This window comes from Tamandua tetradactyla, unplaced genomic scaffold, assembly GCF_023851605.1.
Source record: "Tamandua tetradactyla isolate mTamTet1 unplaced genomic scaffold, mTamTet1.pri scaffold_83_ctg1, whole genome shotgun sequence".
NCBI lineage: Eukaryota > Metazoa > Chordata > Mammalia > Pilosa > Myrmecophagidae > Tamandua > Tamandua tetradactyla.
Window position 1 is genome coordinate 234747 of NW_027518405.1, and position 17661 is coordinate 252407.

Sequence of the window (17661 nt, forward strand, 5' to 3'; positions counted from 1 at the left end):
TAAAGGTAAAAATATAAACCTTTTTTTGTGTGGAGGAGAAATGAATGAATTTCAACATTGCATGGTGCTGAAATTGAGATGGAATATGGGAAAAATGCATGTAGTCAACAGTAACACTGCAATATAATTTTGCTGAATGTAACAAAGATATTATGTCAAAACTAAGCATCAACAAATGGGGAACATGGGAGAGTGGTATGGATTGTTTGCAAAAGAAAAAGAAATGTCTTCATATAGATTATGGAGGTGAAGGAATGACTATTTACTTAGGTTGTATTGCAGGATGTGCAAATAAAGCTGTAAATATGAAGAGAGAGAAATACATGCTAGAGAAAATGTGAAGAAAGTGATTTACCTATTCACTTGTTAAGGAAGCTGAGAGATACAGCCCCTCTGGAGGACAGTGTGGTGATTCCACAGGAGGCTTGAATTGGGGTTTCCATATAAGCCTGCAACACTGTTACTAGGTATATAACTGGAGGAACTGAGAGTGGGGAAGTGAATGGACACTTACATGCTGGTGTTTATCATGGTAGTGTTTATGATTCACAATGGAAGGAGGTGGGCTGATGGTACAATAACTGAGGAATGGAAGGCAGAACTGTGGGGTATACATACAGTGGATACTGGTTTGGCTGCAAGTAGGAATGAAATTGTGAGGCATGCAACCAGGTGAATAAAGGTTGGGGACAGTTTGTTGAATTAAATGATAGAAACAAAAAGACAAATATTAGCATGGCTCAATCATACAGACTATTATAATACAGAAACTCATAGAATTGAAGTCAAGAGCATGGTTGATCAGGTTAGGGTCTACTGTAAAGGGCTTTAGTAAAGGTTTGGGCCTATAGTAAAGACTGTAAGCTGTAACAGCAGTCACATCTATTTAGTAGTTGTAAGTGCTATTTCTAAATTCTGAGTTACTGAGATATCTGTATGCAATCTGGTTGTCCACAGATTCTTTGGTAATTTACATGACACCTGAGACATAGAGTACTAAATCTAAGAAAGTCAACAGTACCCTATGCAACAGCTACTTAAAAACTTTAAAAAGTAATCAGACTTCAACTAGGGATATGAATGAAAATGACCTGGATAGGACTAAGGTAAATCATAATACAGGGTAAAAGATGATATGGTCCTTATTTTAAACTTTCAAATTATGTGTGAGACCAAAGAAAGAGGTGTTTATTTGGTGCAAAATTTATACTTTGTGCACCATCTAATTTAATTTGTATGTTGGTTTATTTCAATGCCATAAATATATGTAACCTTGAATATGAAGTGAGATCTTTCTTAATCTGTCCATGTTAATGTCATGTCCTCATATTTCCCAGAGTAATTTGGGCAGAGAATAAAATGTATTAGCAAAATCCCTTTGGGAGATTTTGGAAGAAGAGGAAATATTAAACTTTCCCACCTAGTGAATTCTTGATATTCTTGCATCCAGTGGGGACAATCAATTCAATAAACTAAGCACTCAATCTTGGTGATCACCCCTAGGAAATTTATTCAAGCAATGGAGAGACTAAGTCTGCTTATAATTATGTCTGATTCACCCCCAAAGAACCTCTTTTGCTGCTCAGATGTGGCCTTTCTCTCAGCCTACTTAACAGTTGGACTCACTTCCCACACCTCTACATGGTACATGACTCCCAGATGCATAAATCTGCCAAGCAACATAGAATAGGATATCTGGGATGAGCCAGGACCTGGTATCATTGGATTGAGGAGACCTTCTTCACCAAAAAGGGAAAGCGAGAAGTGAGACAAAAATATAAAGTTTCAGTGGTGAAGAGATTCCAAATAGAGTCCAGAGGTTATCCTGGAAGTTACTCTTATGCATTATGGAGTTATCCCTTGCTTTGTTGTAGACAGAAGTAATTTTAAGTTGCTGAACTCTGTTCCAGTTGCCTTGATTCACAAGGATGATTGTGTCACTATACAGCTTTTACAGTGTGAATGTGTGATTGGAAAAACTTGTTTCTGTTGCTCCTTTTATTCATGGTATGGAGAGATGAGAAAACCAAAGATAATAAATAAATAAATATTGGGGGTTGAAGGGTAGAAATTGGGTAAATTACAATACTAGTTGTCAACGAGAGGGAGACTTATGGGGTATGCATTGCCTGAGGCTTTTTCCTTTTTATTTCATTTTCTGGGGTGATGCAAGTATTCTGAAAATGATCAAGGTGATAAATACACAATAAATGGATGGTATTTTGAGCCATTATTGTATACTGTTTATGGACTGGATCTATGTGAAGATTTCTCAATAAAAATATATATTTTTAAATTGCTGTATCAGACAGTGCAACAGGACTAATTATAAAAATTCAGAAATGGATAGCACAATACTGCTAGATTGTAGCACAATAATGTAAATACACTGAATGTGACAATAATAGAGGAAGAATTTAAGATTAGGGTGTACAATGATAGTGATTAAATGTAAAAATTAAAAATGTTTTTGCATGAGGAAGGGCAAAGGAATGTCAATATTACAGGGTGTTGAAAATAGATGGCCATTCATATTTCATAACTTCAACTTCTGTGTGAGACTAAAGGGAGAAATGTTAATTTGGTGCAAAATTTAATTTTGACTAGTGCATTTCCTGATTTCACTTGCATGATCAGTTTAATTGAACACCATATGTACATGGAACCTTGAATAGGGCATGAGATTTTGTTGGTTTGTCCAGATTAGTGTGATGCTCTAATAAATCCCAGAGTGATTTCAACAATAAAAATGTATTTGAAAAATCCCCTTTGGGGAATGGGGAAAAAGATTCTAACTAACTTCATTTGGAGCCATCACATTGCCCACCGAGGATATGCACCACTGTACTTCTCTACCAACAGTGAAGAGACCTTTCTCTGTCCACATTTTCTTTGGCACTGGGATCTCTGTTCATTTGTTTGACTGCTGTATGGTGGGGGTCATATTTCATTTTCTTTACATGTGAATATCCTGTCATTGCAGCAGTATTTGTTAAACTTTTGTTTATGTTTATTTGCTTGTTTATTTTGGGATGAGCATGGCCTAGGAAGTGAACCTAGGTCTCCTGCATGGCCAGTGAAAATTTGACCAATGAACTACCCATGCACCCCCATCTCTATTCATTTTTAAACAGTTTTAGTCACCCATCATGCAACCCAACTTATTTTAAAAATCAATGGTTCCAGGAATAATCACACAGCCATCTCCTTCGCACCCCAATTTTTAAGAACATTTCCATTTCTTTTATAAATTAATTCTACATCCTTCCCCCATATCTCAACTTACTGACATTTAGCTTTAGCATATTTGTTACAGTCAATGAAACCATACCCCAATGTTACTTTTTTTAACTTTATTTATTAATTAAAAAAATTAACAAACAAAACATTTAGATATCATTCCATTCTATATATAAAATCAGTAATTCTTAATATCATCACATAGTTGCATATTCATCATTTCTTAGTACATTTGCATTGATTTGAAAAAAGAAATAAAAGGACAACAGAAAAAGAAATAAAATGATAATAGAGAAAAAAACTATACATACCATACCCCTTATACCTTGCTTTCATCTACCACTATTTCAAACTGAATATATTTTAACATTTGTTCCCCCTACTATTTATTTTTATTCCATATGTTCTACTCTTCTGTTGATATAGTAGCTAAAAGGAGCATCAGACACAAGGTTTTCACATTCACAGAGTTTCATTGTGAAAGCTATGTCATTGTTCAATCATCATCAAGAAACATGGCTACTGGAACACAGCTCTACATTTTCAGGCAATTCCCTCCAGCCTCTCCACTACATCTTGAACAACAAAGTGATATCTATTTAATGCATAAGAATAACCTCTAGGATAACCTCTCGACTCTGTTTGGAATCTCTCAGCCATTGACATTTTGTCTCATTTTACTCTTCCCCCTTTTGGTTGAGAAGGTTCTCTTAGTCCCTTGATGTTAATTCTCAGCTCATTCTAGGGTTTTTCTCAGTCCCTTGATGCTGAGTCTCAGCTCATTCCAGGATTTCTGTCCTATGTTGTCAGGAAGGTCCCACACCTCTGGGAGTCATGTCCCATGCAGAGATGGGGAGGGGGAGGGTGGTGACACTGCTCGTCATGTTGGCTGGAAAGAGGGGCCACATCTGAGCAACAAGAGAGGCTCTCTTGGGGGTGACTCTTAGGCCTAAATATTAAGTAGACTTGACCTATCCTTTGTGGGGTTAAGTTTCATGTGAACAAACCCCAAGACTGGGGCCTCAGCCTATAGCTTTGATTGTCCACATTGCTTGTGAGAATATCAAGAATTCAACTTGGGGAAGTTGAATTTCTCCCCGCTTTCACCATTTCCCAAAGGGGACTTGCAAATACTTTTCCAGTCACTGATCAAATCATTCTGGGATTCATCGGGGGATCACTCTGGGCAAAGCAACAAAATCTCATGTGCTACCTGAGATTCCAAGTACTTATGACATTCAATCAAACTATCTACATGAGTTATATTAGGAAATGGTCTAGTCAAAATATAAATTTTGTAACAAATAAACACTTTTTGCTTTAGTCTCACACATAAGGTGACATTTTAAAGTATTAATTATCATCTAATTTCAGCACCCTGCAATAATGACACTCCTTTCTTCTTCCTCATGCCAAAACATTTTTAAAATTGGTACATTGTACATTTCACTATTATTATACACTCTAGGCATTCCTAGATTATACCATCTCGATGGTTAACATATATCTTTCTTTCTCACTTCATTTATGTCCCCAGCCCTCCTCCCTCTATCATTCTCACATGCAGCTTCATTCAGTGTTTTAACATAATTACATTACAGTTAGGTAGTATTGTACTGTCCATTTCTAAGATTTGTATCCAGTTCTGTTGCACAGTCTGTATCCCTTCAGCTCCAATTACCCACTATTTTACCCTATTTCTATCTCCTGATGGTCTCTGTTATCAATGACATATTCCAAGTTTATTCACTAATGTCGGTTCATATCAGTGAGACCATACAGTATTTGTCCTTTAGTTTTTGGCTAGTCTCACTCAGCATAATGTTCTCTAGGTCCATCCATGTTGTTACATACTTCATAAGTTTATTCTGTCTTAGAGCTGCATAATATTCCACCGTGTGTATATACCACAGTTTGTTTAGCCACTCGTCTGTTGATGGACATTTTGGCTGTTTCCATCTCCTTGCAATTGTAAATAATGCTGCTGTAAACATTGGTTTGCAAATGTCTGTTTGTGCCTTTGCCCTTAAGTCCTCAGTAGATACCTAGCAATGGTATTGCTGGGTCATATGGCAATTCTGTATTCAGCTTTTTGAGGAACCACCAAACTGCCTTCCACGGTGGTTGCAACATTTGACATTCCCACCAACAGTGAATAAGTGTGCCTCTTTCTCCACATCCTCTCCAGCACTTGTCATTTTCTGTTTTGTTGATAATGGCCATTCTGATGGGTGTGAGATATCTCATTGTGGTTTTGATTTGCATTTCTCTAATGGCCAGGGACATTGAGCATCTCTTCATGTGCCTTTTGGCCATTTGTATGTCCTCTTCTGAGAAGTGTCTGTTCAAGTCTTTTTCCCATTTTGTAATTGGATTGGCTGTCTTTTTCTTGTTGAGTTGAACAATATCTTTATAAATTCTGGATACTAGAACTTTATCTGATATGTCATTTCCAAATATTGTCTCTGATTGTGTAGGCTGTATTTTTACTTTCTTGATGAAGTTCTTTGATGCACAAAAGTGTTTAATTTTGAGGAGCTCCCATTTATTTATTTCCTTCTTCAGTGCTCTTGCTTTAGGTGTAAGGTCCATAAAAACACCTCCAATTATAAAATTCACAAGATATCTCCCTATATTTTCCTCTAACTGTTTTATGGTCTTAGACCTAATGTTTAGATCTTTGATCTATTTTGAGTTAACTTTTGTATGGGTGTGAGATATGGGTCCTCTTTCATTCTTTTGCATATAGATATCCAGTTCTCTAGACACCATTTATTGAAGAGACTGTTCTGTCCCAAATGAGTTGGCTTGACTACCTTATCAAAGATCAAATGTCCATAGATGAGAGGGTCTATATCTGAGCACTCTATTTGATTCCATTGGTCGATATATCTATCTTTATGCCAGTACTATGCTGTTTTGACCACTGTGGCTTTATAATATGCTTTAAAGTCAAGCAGCATGAGACCCCCCAATGTTGCTATTAACTGTACACAACACCTTGCATTGATTTCATTTTCCCCATATACCAACTCATTTTTAACACCTTGCAATGTTAACATTCATTTGTGCTCCTTCATACAGAAACAGTCTTATACTTGTACATTTAATTACTAACTTTGTTCAAAAGTCTTATTTGTTTTTTGTCATCCAAACTTCTCTGCCATGAGAGAGCTCATTCAGCCATCCAATTGTTAATTAAAACAGCAGTTAGAGTTTCACAGAGTTGTCTTCCCTTCTTCCCACGAATGGTGTATTCTTCCCAAGGGAAGTGCCTCCTACAACCTGCTCTGCCAGTAGGGACAATGTGCAAACCTCAAGTTCTTGGGTTTTTCTTAAAATTATATGTCATGCTCTCACTCCTTCCACACATTCCAGATTTGTGTGTGATGTATCTTCACATGGATGTCATGCAAACAGTTGTTCCAGATGTTTGTGGTGATTTACCAGCTTCTCTAGAAGACTACTAAATTCCAGTCATCCCAAAACTGCTGTCATGTCCTACTACCTGAAATATTAATTTAAGTGAGAAGTATTTATGTACCATAAGATTCTACTTTTAAATGGTTTTTATTTATGAAAGTTTTTTTCATCATGGGAATGAAAATATATAAATAATAATTTTGAGTTAACATTCCAAGTAGTTTATGATTGATTCAAATATTTTTGTTTAGAACTGCATGAAACCAAAACAAGAATTAGCCCAGCATAACAGATTTTCAGCAACAATATTTATTCCTTACAAATATAAAAATGCTGACCTATGGAATTAATTTCACTTCATTTTACTTTTGCCAAAATTCATTGTTCAATTTAGTACCAATGACAGTTCACAATTCTACACTGTTATCCCACATATTTTTTTTCCATGGGAAGGCACTGGGAATCAAACCCAGGTCTCTAGCATGGCAGGCAAGAACTTTGCCTGCTGAGCCACAGTGGCCTGCCCCCACATAATTTTAACACTTGTTTTGTCCACAATTCTTGTCTCTTTACTGAATTAACAATGAAAGGGCCCAAATGAAAAATTTTATTTAGTACTATGAATGTTCTGAGGTGAAATCCAACTGAACATCTATCTAAAGTAATTTTAGGATTGTTGCTTCCTCTCCATAAACATATTAACACTAAGGAATGAGTGATCTCTGAGGACATGCTTTCATTCATGACACTAATAATTTTTATACAGTGTGAATCCATATTTGCCCTATGGAATGTGTTGTTTAATGAATGACTTTGAGTGATGTTTTATAAGTAACATCTCCAGCTTATATTATCTGGTACTATTTCAAGAAGCTTCATCTTCTGGTAAAGACTTTCCTCTATATCAAGTGGGACAATCAATGTAAACAGTTCCACATCAATAACATGTATGTTATAATTTCATTCATATTGCATGACCATCTACTAAAGGCTTGTATACAAATGTGACATTTACATTGATGTGTTCTGATACAATTTGGCTTAGATTAACACAATATTCAGGATGACTAAATGCTCTACAAAATTGATTATAGTGATTTTTTCAGTGTGTGAGTTTTCTAGCATTTTTAAAGTTTCACTCAAGGGCTGAAATCTCTTCCAAATACAAAATGATTTTATTTTACATTATTCCATGTCATCTAAGTTCAAAATGTGACTCACACCTTTTATAAATATGACATTCAGAGGATTACTCTCCAGTGTCAAATTCATTATAATGTACAAGGCCAATAAAAATGTCAATGAAAATGTTTTAAAAATGTGACCATACAATTTTAAAAACCTTGTGGCTGATGCTCCCTCTATCCAGGGAAATGACAGATGAGTAACAAATAAGGACAAGAATAAATAAACAATAAGGTATGGGGTAAAGAAAAGTATTAACTTGAAATACTAATGATCAATGAGTGGGATGGGTAAGGCATATGGGATGTATGGGGCTTTTTTCCTTTTATTTTCTTTTTCTGGAGTAATAGAAGTGTTCTAAATGATCACATTGATGAATGCACAATTATGTTATGATACTGTGAGGTTTTAGTTGTGTACTTAGATGGACAGTAAGTGCACAAAGTTCTCACAATAAAAAATATATTAAACATTAAAAAGCTTAAAAATGAAGAAGGGTGGACAATGGTGGCCCAGTAGTAGAGTTCTTTCCAGCCATGCCAGAGACACAGGTTCACTTTCTGGTATCTGCCTGTATAAAAAAAACCTAAAGGAGACCTTTGGAAAAGGAAAAGGAAAAAAATGGAAAGACACTTTTTCATACAAGAAAAAAGGCATGACATTATTGCAGGGAGTTAATAATAAAGTGGTATAAGGGAAAAAATTTCCTATTGCAAGCTCTGGAGTATGACTCCCAGAAATATCTTAACACTCTTTCATCATCAGTAGCAAATATACATCAATACTAGAGATCAATAATGGAAAGCATATAGATTTTTTGAGAAGCTGTCTTTTTTATTTTGGAATAATGAAAATGTTTTAAAAGTGTTAGTGATGATGAATGTAAAATCATGCAATGATATTGTGAGCCATTATATCATACTTACAACAAATTGTTGTGTGATTCTAAATAAAATCACATCACAACAGAGAGTTTAATGATCGGATTTTCCATTTGTGCAAAAAAAATTGTGGAAATTTTGTTTGTTGATGCTATAAACTTATTTTGGTAATGCTGACATCTTTACAATATTTAGTCTACCAATCAATTAGCACAGAATTTCCTTCCATTTGCTTAGGTCTTATTTAATTTGTCTTAGCAATGTTCTCTAGTTATCTATGTAAAAGACTTTTACATCCAAGGTAGAATTTATTCCTCAAAACTTGACTCATAGTTCCTAATATGAGTGGAATTCTCTTTTTTTATATTTCTTCCAATCATTGATTGTGCATAAAAACAGTACTGAGTTTTGCACAAGGATCTTGTATCCTGCTACTTTGTTGAATAAATTCATTTTGTTCTAAAAAAATTGCTGTGGGTTTTTCAGAATTTTCTACCTGTAGGATCATATCTTTTGTGAATAGGGAAAATTTTACTTAATTTCAAACTTCAGTGTCCTATTTTTTCTTGCCTATGTACCCTGGCAAGAACTTGCAGTACAGTGTTGTGTAACAATGATGACAATGACAATCCTTCCTTATTCCTGATCTTAGAGGGAAAGCTTTCAGCATCTCACCATTGACTAAGATGTTAAGTAGGGATTCTTACATATGCCTTTTATCAAGTTGATATTTGCTTATGTTTTGTTAAGGATTTTTAAAGCTATTTTCATAAGAGATATTGGTCTATAGTTTTTATTTCTGTGATAATTTTATTGAGCTTTGGTGTGATATTGAAATTACCATTGTTTAATGATGAGAGAATGTTCTCCCTCTTCATTTTTTGGAAGATTGAGCAGAATTGGAGTTAAGTTCTCTTGGAATGTTTAATAGTTTTCCCATTTGAAAATGGTTCTGGGTCTCTCTTTTTCAGTAAGATTTAGATTACTAATTCAATCCATTTATAATAACATGTTTATTTATTTCTTCTATTTCTTCCTAAGTCAGAGTAGCTAGCTTGTATGTTTCTAAATATTTGTCCATTTCATCTAGGTTATCTAATTTATTGATTTTTTTTTCATAGCATCCCCTTAAATTTCTTCTAATTTATACAGGCTCAGGATAATGTCCCCTTTTCATTTATGATTTTTGTTATTTTTGCTTTTTTTCATCATTTGTCAGTTTGGCTAAAGGCTTGCCAACTTCATGACACTTTCAAAGAGCCAAGTTTTGGCTTTGTTGATTCTATTGTTTTGTTATGTTTTCCATTTATCTCTATTCTAATCTTTGTTACTTTTTTCCTTCTGCTTGCATGGGTTTAGTTTGCTCTTCTTTTCATATTTCTTCAAATTTTGTGGTTAGGTCTCTGGTTTGAAGTCTTTGTCCTTTTATCCTGTAGAAATTTGAGCTATAAAGTTCCCTCTTAGCACTGTCTTCACTGAATCCCATAAGTTTTGGTGTACATGTATTTTCATTTTCATTTGCCTTAAGAAGTTCCCTAATTTTGCTTCTGATTTTACCACCACCCAATTAGTAAAGAGTAGCTATTTTTTTTGTATGCTGTATGATGGTGCCACATTTTATTATTATTTTTCCATGTGAGTATCCCATTATTGCAGTACCATTTGTTGAATTCATTTTGTTTTGTTTTTCTGTTTGTTTTGCTTGTCTGTTTGTTTTTTGGAAGTGCATTGGCTGGGAATTGAACCTGAATCTCCTGCATGACAGGTAAAGGAGTATGCTTTTTAATTTCTACATATTTGTGAGTTTTCATTTTTCCTCTAGTATAGATTTCCAGCTTCATTCCACTGTATTTGGAAAACATACATTACTTGGCTTGTAGTCGGAGGATGTGTATTACATGAATTCCATATTTTTTCAATTTATTGAAACTTGTTTGCTGACTGAACATTTGACCTATCCTGAAAAATGTTCATGTGTACTCAAGAAAAATGCTTCGGTGGAGGATAGAGTTCTGTATGTGTCTGTTAGTTGGTTTAGTGTTAAAATTCAAGTCCTATATTTTCTTATTGATTTCATGATTAGATGTTTGATCCTTAATGGAAAGTAATGTGTTAAAATCTCCTACCTCAGGTAGACTCACCAATTTCCCCTTCAGTTTTGGCAATATTTGATTCATATATTTTGGGGTTCTGCTATTAGTTGTATTTTTGTTTATAAGCATAGTATCTTCCTGTTAAATTGAAACACTTGCAACTGATTTTGAAAATACAAAAGAGTAAATGGAAAAATGTTGCAAAAAATTTGAATTGGATCTCAGGGAAATGATGGACAAAATAAAAGTGTATAAATACAATAATTATTACTGTCCCTGAAGAGGAATAAAAGAGTAAAGGGCTAGAAAGACTACTTGAAGACATAATTGGGAAAATTTTATCAACCGCTACAAAGGATATCAATATGCAAATCAAAGAAGCCTAACAAAATCCAAAAAGAATGAATCCAAATAAACCATCCCCAAGACACATTAATCAGACTTTCAAATGTTGAAAACAAACAGAAAATCCTGAAAGCAGCAAGAAGAAAACAATCTATTACATATAAGGGAAACCTCAAAAGCCTGATTTTGACTACTCAACTGGCACTATGTAATGTAGCTGAGAAGCCATATTTAAGAATCTGAAAGAAGAAATCTTTCAGTGAGGAATTCTGTACCTAGTCAAATTCTCCTTCAGAACTAAGGAAGAGATTAACATTTTCACAGATAAACAAACATAGAGAGAATTTGTCAACAAGAAACTGGCTCTACAAGAAATACAAAAAGGAGTTTGGCTGACTGAAAAAAGAGACAGAGGAGGGAGGTTTGGAGGAGGGCACAAAATTTAAGGATACTAGTAAGGGTAACTTACGTGATAAAATGAGAAAGTGGGAAAAGAATATATAGTTCTAACAAATAAAATCCAAATTACAAAATGGTGGATTCAAGAATTGCCTTTATAGTAAATTTTGAATGTTAATGGACTGAACTTACTAATTAAAAGATACAATTGGCAGAATGAATAAACATAATCCACCTGCTGAAAGCAGTGAAACAAACAGAAACTTGCACACCAATGTTCATAGCAGTATAACTAACAATTGCAAAGAGATGGAAATAATCCCAGGGGCCATCAACAGATGAGTGGATTAACAAAGTATGGTATATTCATACAATGGAATGTTATGCAGCAGTAAGTATGAAGCACTTGACAAGATGGATGAGCTTTGAAGACATAATGCTGAGTGAAATTAAGTCAGACATAAAGGGACACTGTATGATTCCACTTTTATGGACATGGTAGAGATAAAGTTGGAGGCTTATAATATAGAATACAAAGGGCTTAGAGATACATAGAAATTAGACATGGCTGAATGTTTAACTAATGAGGTTGAATGCAAATGTAAGGGAATAGATAGAAGTAAAGGCAATTCACTAGTGGATCTATAAGTAATAATATCATAATTAAGGTGAACATGATTGAAATGGCTTGTACAGAGCCATGTGTCACACTGCTTAACACTACAAATATAAATAAGTTTTTGCATGAACTACTTCAAAGGTATGAATCTCTGCAATGACTACAATTTCTGATTTTAATGGGGGAAACTGCTATTGCATGCTATGGGACATTTTTAACAATAACACCAGAGGTAAATAATGAGGGAGAGAGAAAAGAGTTAAGGGGAGGTTTAGATTTTCTACTTGGTGAGAGTGAGTTCATTCCTTATCTTTCTGTTGGGAGCAATGAAATTATCCAAAACTCTGAGCGTTGACAATGAATATTGTATATATGATGCCTACTGAATAGAGGTAGCTTAAGGACACATTGACCGAGACATAGGTTGGTGAATGATGCTGTATACATATGATTGAATATTGTGGTGCTACAAAAAGGAATGAAATTGTGAGACATGCAACATTGTGAGTGAGCCTATGAGACATTTGATGAGGCAAATAAGCCAGAAACAAAAGAATGATTATTATATGGTCTTCTTTAGAAATGCTTAGAAGAAAGAAAAAGGGGCCTAGATTGTAAGCTCTTATAGCAGTCACACTTAGCCTGGAGTGGTAACTATTATTTTTGGATTTTGAGAGTGTTTTATATATGTATAACATGCAACATATAATTAAGAATGAAGCCTATTAGGTCAGGATAGAGGTAATTCAAAATACAGGGATAAGTAAAATATTGTCTATATTTTAGAACCTCATCTGTGCTTTGAGACCAACAGAAGAATGCTTATTTTGCCCAGAGACTGAATTTTCTTTTGCACATAGTCTAACTCATTCTGTCCAGACAGGTAATTTTAAAAATTGAAATACAGAGAGCCCAAAACAAGAATGAAGACCTTCAACCCTATATAGCATAAGGTGATGCCTGGATACATCCCAGAGTATATTAAGTAGATAATCAAAAAGAATTTGCAAAGTCCCCTGAGGGATGGGAGAAAAAATATTGAACTATTAAATTTTCTCACTGGGGAAAACCCTGTTACTGTGACAAATACTTTGGACCCCCAAATCAATAAGCCAAGCCCTTTATCTTGAAGCTTGCTTTTTAGGTGTATGCAGATACTGGAGAAGCTTAGCCTACCATAACTATCCCTAAGAATTATTTCCAAAAGACCTATTTTGTGTCTTCTTTGTCTCAAAACCCAACCCTGGAACTGAAACAACTCCCCTGCACCCATGTGGGACCTGACACCCAGGGGTGACAGTATCCCTGGAAGTGTGGGAGATGACTCCCAGGGATGAGCCGGGCCCTGGCTCCATGGGATCAGTAATGCCAACCTGACCAAAAGGGTATAAAGGAGCGCAATGAACAAGGTGTCAGTGGCTGAGTGAGATCAAGTGCAGCCAAGAGGCTACTATGGAGATCACTCTTATGAAAGTTTCAATTAGATACTGCTATATATCACACCTTGCCAAATGCCAACCAAAATCAGTTCTGCCAAACCTAAAGAAAACCTAGGGTGTTATATAAGATTCTACAAATGTTCCATTCCTTAGGGTAACTTTTCAGAAAACTGAAACCTTCAGAAAACTAAAACCTGGACAAGATAAGTCCTGAAATTCAAAGGGGTCAGCCTCTCCAGAACGTCATCTAGTTCCATCCTCCTAAACCATATTACTGACCACCCCTTTCAACATGAAAATGTTAGAATAAGGATACCCCAAATACCCCTAAAGATGGTAGAATGTTCAAAGGTGATGTTGGAGTTATACAGAGATGGTAGGGTTTAACAAATGAGTATGACTGCTGAATCACTACACTGATAATTTTTAGTCTCCAGTACCTTAGAGCAGCTAGAAATAAGAACAAAAATGCTGCAATTTTTCACCATTCCCAACTCTGAAATTTGATTGATAACTAATTATCTTGATGTGATTTCAAATACATTACTTTAATGTATATATGTAATTTTTCACACACACAAATATATTTTATTTAGCCTTCCGTGTTTTGGAGCAGCTAGAAGGAAAAACCAGAAGACTGGAGTGATAACCATAATAACTCTGAAATCTGTTCTGTATCCACTTCTTAAAGTATACTTTGGAAATCATTGCTTTTTCTTAATTTTCTTTGCATATATGTAATATTTACCAATAAAAGATGTATAAAAAAGGAAATATAATCCAGCTATATGCTGCTTACAAAATACTCATCTTAAACACAAGAATCCAAAGAGATTGACAGTGAAAGGATGGAAAATGAGGCTCCACACAAGTTGCAACCAAAGGAAGTAAGAGCAGGTATACTAATATCAGGCAAAATGGACTTTAAATATAAAGAGATCATAAGACAATCATATATATTAATAAAAGGGATAATTCACCAAGAAGAAATAACAATCCTCAATATTTATGTCCCCAATCAAGGAGCTCCAAAATATATGAATAAAACACTGGCAAGAAGGAAGCAATAGATGTTTCAACAATAATAGTAGAAGACTTCAATACAGCACCCTCATCTATACATAGAACAACCAGACAGAGGATCAAAAAGGAAATAGAAAACTTAAATAATTTGATAAACAAATCAGACCCAACTAGACTGCATATCCTCATTACACCCACAACCGCAGGATATACATTCTTCTCTAGTGCTCACAGAATATTCTCCAGGATAGATCATATGTAGGAGCACAAAAGTTAAAAGGTATGGAAGTCTTCTAGGATAAAAGACAATGTCTCACCTGGTATAAGAGACATGTCAGAAGAGCAATAATTTCAAATTTAATGGGCCAAAATACTTACCTCCAAATTATGTATTTTAGTTCTGAAATTGGAAATGAGATGCTGAAAGAAAGTGAATGGGAAGGAAAGACTGTGGAGATGCAAAGGCTATGGCAAAGGCTTAAAATAGTATTTATCAAGCATGGGAAATGGAATTGACCTGAAAAACCTAATAGGATTGTCTGGAATTTTCGAGAAACACCCATAGTAGCTAGATGGCTAGAATCCTGGGGAGTACTTACCATGTACCTTGATAAAAGTGTCTCTCTTTGAAACCAGGAACTTCTAGCTGAAAGGAAAGTATGTCTGCAGTTGATGTTGTTTCTATTTGGAAGCCTTAAACATGCCATTTAGGAATCCTCCAAAACAGGTAGCTACTGCAGGGAGTAGCTGAAACTTAACTGTTAGATTTACCTGAAATAGTAGTGTTTCTGGATGCCAGAGGAATTTTAAGGTTGAGAGTGCCTGGAGACCAGGATTTAAGATAATGATCCATGTTGCAAAATGCTCCAGATGTCATAGAACCTCAGGCTAAATTCACAGAAGGATGATGCTTTAACCACCTTTATATTCTGAATAATAAAACAAATAGTTGCATGTATTTGGCTTTGAAATAAGCTTAACAAAATGTGCTCAATTAAAATTGTTACTTACAATAGTAAAAACAATATAGTATTATTTAGTTAGCAGGCCCAGAGTTTTTACTGTAGCACAGGAGTGACCAGTCAGACCCTCTTCAGGAGTATTTTGAGGCTAATATATTTTATCAAATTAGCAAACATTGTATCTAGGTTGAAGAGTTATGTGGAAATGTGTAAATCCTGATTAAAATATATCAATTATAGAAAATAGAAGAATCCTTAAAGAAATGTAGAATTGTTAACGATATCTCATATTTCCTAAATAATATCAGTGGTCTTCAAGTCAATGAGATGTTCCTTTAATGAATGATTCAAAGAAGACCAAAACCCTCAAAGGATGAATTTAAAAAATGGCAATACTATTTGATAAATTTCCATCTATAGTACTGAAAAATCTGAATTGGTTATTAAAATAGCTAAAAAGATACTCAGTGATAGATGCCATAATTTAAACTAAGTTATTGAACAAATATCTAAGAAGACTGGAAATAATTTAAATAAAGTTGGAAAGAGATATCCTTGAGATAAAGGAATGAGTCCCCAGAGAGCATGAGGAAAAAGGATACTTTGTATTCTTATCTACTTATGAAAATTCACTATCATTTCTATGGTTTAAATTCTGTAATAAAACCCTTAACCTGAAAACAAAGAGTCCATGCCATTACAAACTTAAGCAGTTGGGATCAAACATTTTATTTTTTTCACACCCTCAGGCATGTGAAAATTGCTATTGCTATCCAACTTCATTCCATTGTGATGTGAGGAAGTGTTTTGTAAAATTTTAGTCTATTAAAATGTATTTATATTTGCTCTGTGACCCAACATGTGTTCTGTCCTAGAGAACAATCCAAGATCATTTGAGAAAAATGTATCTCCTGCTGTTGTGGGGGTATAATTTTCTGCAAATGTCTGCTATGTCTAGTTCATTTATTCTATTATTCAAAATCTCTATTTCATTATTGATCATCTGTATAGGTGTTCTACTGTTGATGAGAGCGGTGTATTTAAGTCTCCAAGTATTATTGTAGAGGTGTCTACTTCTCCAGTGTTGTCAGTGTGTACCTTATGCATTTTGGGGTAATTTGGCTCCCAAATGGGCCAAATGGATGCAAGAAGGTAGTAGAACCTTATGCTGGAGATTCTGAAAGAGAAAAACTGCCAACCAAGAATCCTACACCGGGGAAAACTATCCTTCAAAGGTGAGGGAGAGTTTAAAATATTCTCAAACAGACATTGAGTTTGAGACTAAGAGAATAGTTCTACAGGAAATACTAAAGAGAGCACTACTTGGCAGTTGGAAAAAGATGGGAGAGAGAGGTCTAGAGAAGAGTATAGAAATGAAGACTATCATTATGGGTTAAGAGAGAAAAAAGTAAAATATAACATAAAATCCAAGAAACCAAGAAACTAAATGGTAGAAGAAAGTATTGCCTTTACTTCAATGACATTAAATGTTAATGGATTAGACACCTCCAGTTCAGGTGTCCAACTGAAAGAGTTTGTCAGTTGAACACCAATGACCTTCATTTAACCGCACTTGAACTGGCTCAAGAAGCTCCATGTATGCCCAGCATTTCTTTACTGGGCACTGACTTTCTCAGAGTTCCTGAAATCCTGTCCTCATTGGGAGTTTTCTTCAACATTATTCCCAGAACATGGTCTTAAATCAAGAAAAAAATGCCCAAATTGGAGTATCTTTCATTCTGTCAACACAGTTTCTGATTCTTTTCATATACCACATTGTGATGTACAAAGGGGAGATGAACAGACCTGATGTATGTCATTCTGAAATTCAGTCTGGGAGAGCAGACAGTCAAGAAAATATATGGAGCAAAGGCATGTCAATATTGCAGGGTGCTGAAAATAGATGGTCATTCATATGTTAAAACTTTAACTTATGTGTGAGAGTAAAGCAAAAAAATGTTTATTTGGTATAAAATTTATATTTTGACTAGTGCATTTTCTAATATAACTTATAAGACAGCTTAGTTGAACACCCTGGGAATACAGAACCTT

The 17661-nt window shown here is 34.8% G+C and overlaps 1 protein-coding gene across 1 annotated transcript in view; it reads right to left on the bottom strand.

The window, feature by feature from the left end:
• Positions 1-17661, bottom strand: part of LOC143673293 (uncharacterized) — a 233802-nt gene that overhangs the window by 174341 nt on the left and 41800 nt on the right. Inside the window, 1 exon segment of the mRNA XM_077147610.1 lies at positions 15419-15576. The gene's annotated coding sequence lies outside the window, so the exon portion shown is untranslated.